At 50.4% G+C, this 3,097-nt stretch overlaps 1 protein-coding gene across 2 annotated transcripts in view; it reads left to right on the top strand.

Annotated features, from left to right (window-relative positions):
• Positions 1-3,097, top strand: part of VGLL4 (vestigial like family member 4) — a 168,480-nt gene that overhangs the window by 27,157 nt on the left and 138,226 nt on the right. The window lies entirely within an intron of this gene.

The following is a 3,097-nucleotide window of genomic DNA, read 5'->3' as shown; positions in this document are numbered from 1 at the left end:
GAACCGTGGTCAACTACTTGGGAGTCCAGCGACAACCATTATGCCAACTGCTGGTCCCCCCATATCTAGTTTTTAACTATGTTAGAATTTCAGGTCTCCTTCTTGGTGTGTCTTTTTTTTTTTTTAATTAAAAAATGTTTTTAAAAAAATTATCAGAGGGTGCCTGGGTGTACCAGGGAGAGACAGAGGAGGAGAAAGCACCGCTAATGAAGTGTGGTCACACCATAGCTCTGTCTGTTTTCTCCATCCTGTGAGAACGTGGGGTGCACCTGTACCTGCTGTGCTTTTCAAGCCACTGGGGCTGGGACTTGAACCATGGTTGGCCCATGTGGGATCTGGTTTCCCCAGCCGTCAGGCTCCGGGGCTGGCTCTGAAGAAATCCCTCCTCAGCCCCTCCAGGGAGGATGCTGAATAAGAGGTTGAATGCCTGTCAGGAATTGCTGCTCAAAATCCCAAGACTCCTTTCTAGGTGTTTGTCACAGGGCGAATGCATTTGCAGGAGGAAGACAGTGAGTGAGAAAGTGAGAAATCGCCCCCCAGGAGGGATGGCCACACTGCAGTTCCTTCTCCATTCTCTTCTCGAGATCTCAGACACCCATGCACATGCGCCCAACGTCACTTCCAAGCTGCCGGGTCCGGGATTCAGACTGTAGTCGGCCATGTGGGAGTCCCGCGTCTTAACCATCCCACCGCCTGCTGGCCCCAGTCACGAGACTTTAAACCTAGATTCTGCCTGAACAGAAACTTGCTTGGGTGAAAATATTATTATTCAGTTCTTGGGAATCCAGCAAACCTTTTCCGATCAGCTGTCTCACCACACCGGAGCATGTTCAAATCCCCCCTCCCAGGAGATAGTCTCCTCGATTTTACAGAGACTGAACATGTGAATGCCCTTCATTTTCTCTCTCCTACATCTCTGGTTGTACTTATCCTCTCTTGTCTTCAGAAAGGAAAAGAAAGAAAAGAAACGGACGTTGGGAAGCCAGCAGGTGGCGTGGTGGTTAAGGTGCTGGACTCCCACCTGGCTGGCCACAGTTTGAGTCCTGGACCTGGCGACTTGCTTTCTCACTTTCCCTCTCTCTCTCTGGTCAAATTAAAAAATAATAATAAATTAAATTAAATTAAAAAATAATTCTTAAAAATAGCCATGTGTCGAGGTCCTTACTGCCTTCCCTGTCTCTCAGAGGCTTTTCTTATTTATTTATTTTTTTGAGAGATTTTTGCTATAGGGCACGTGTGCTCGCCAGAAAGAGAGAGACAGAGAGACAGAAAGCGAGAAATCACCCCCAGGGGGGATGGACAGGTCACAGTCCCTTCTCCTCCATTCTCTTCTGGGATCTTGGGTATGCACATGCCCCCAGGCCCCCAGCGTGAGTTTCAAGTTGCTGGATCCGGGATTTGAACTGTGGTCGACTACATGGGAGTCCAGTGACGTAACCCTTATGCCATCTGCTGGTCCTGCCCCCTGTGGTTTTCTTTGTTCCCTTTGGCTCTGGAGCGAATGCCTCGGGACCTTTTGCAGCCGCTGGGAGCCCTCGCTCCCCAGCAGCCGTCTGCCCTGCCTCGGGCACCCCAGGTTCTAGCCATCCCTCCAGGTGCTGCCAGGGCGGCTTGCCTGCGACGTGTGGGGGTCCAGTTATGTCACAGACCTCAGTGGCTTCTCACGTAGATGACATCAGGGCCAGGGCTGGCCCAGGGCACAGCGGTGACCACTACTCAGTGGAGCTGGGTCCGAGTGGAAGATCACGGTTTGGTTTCCCAGGAGACCTGTGATTCCAGTGGGAGGGCCGAGGGGGCAGTGTGGCCTGAGACCCTGCTGAAAAAACTTGCCTTGGTCTTTCTCTTTTGCTCTCATGAAAGAAAGAAAGAATTTTTTTTTTTTTTTTTGAGAACTTTTTGCTTTAGATGAGTGTGTGTAATCACCCAAGAGTCAGACAGAGATGGGGAGACGAAGTGGGAAATCACCCCCCGGAGGGGGGGGTCCACGCCACGTTCCCTTCTCCTCTATTCTAATCTCGGGACTTGGGGCACACACACATATATGCCTGGCGTGAGTTTCAAGCCACTGGGTCTGGGACTCAAACCACAGTCGGCCATGCGGGAATCCAGCACCTTCACCACCACACCACCTGCTGGCTCGAGAGATAAATAATCTTTTAAAAATGAAATAAATAAAGCCCAAATCCCAGGCAAACCTGCAGTCCTCTCCTGGTGTGGCCCCACTGTAACTTCCCATCCTTGTCTCCTCCTGTCGCCATTTCACTCCGGTCTCTAGCCGAGCTGGGCAGCTTGTTGTTGAAAAGCAAAGCAGTATGCATTCATCCTTCAAAGGCTCAGCTCAAGTTCTCTTTTTTCTTTTTTAAATTATTTATTTTTATTTTATTTATTCATTCATTTATTTTTTAATTTGACCAGAGAGAGACAGAGGTTGAGAGTGAGAAAGGAAGTGAGAAAGCAAGCCACCAGATTCAGGACTTGAACCCTGGTCGGCCATGTGGGAGTGTCCAGCATCTTAACCACCATGCCACCTGCTGGTCCCAAGTTCTCTTTTTTCTACGAAGCCTTTCGATATTCATCTGTGTTTCTATAGGACCTTTTTTTTTTGTTGTTTTTAATTTGCTATAGGGTATGTGTGTTTACCAGAGAGAGACAGACAGTGAGAAAGGGAAAGTGAGAAAGCACCCCTCCACCCTCAGGGGAGATGGCCATGCCGTAATCCCTTCTCTTCTAGGGATTTTGAGCGCGCGCATGCGCGCGCGCACACACACACACACACACACACACACACACACACACACACACGTGCACCCGGCGTGTTTTCAAGCCGCAGGCACTAGATCTTGAACCACACCGTCAGCAGTGTGGGAATCCAGCCGCCTAACCACCACGCTGGCCTAGGACTCTGTTCACTGGACTGTTGGAATGCTCTGCACACTTCACCCAAACCCAGGATTTCCCTGAGTGTTCCCCAGAGATGTTTCAGGCTCAGTGACGGCCAGCGAGGTTTGCGGAAGTCTGTGTATGGGCCACCATGCACCTGCCTTGGCTCCCTGCAGAAGACGGAGCAGCACGTTAAGGTGCCTGAGGGCTGGGTTCA

This window comes from Tupaia chinensis, unplaced genomic scaffold (assembly GCF_000334495.1).
Source record: "Tupaia chinensis unplaced genomic scaffold, TupChi_1.0 Scaffold000704_1, whole genome shotgun sequence".
NCBI classification, from domain to species: Eukaryota; Metazoa; Chordata; class Mammalia; order Scandentia; family Tupaiidae; genus Tupaia; species Tupaia belangeri.
Note: the sequence above shows the minus strand (reverse complement) of the source record. Positions and strands in the feature narration are given on the sequence as shown.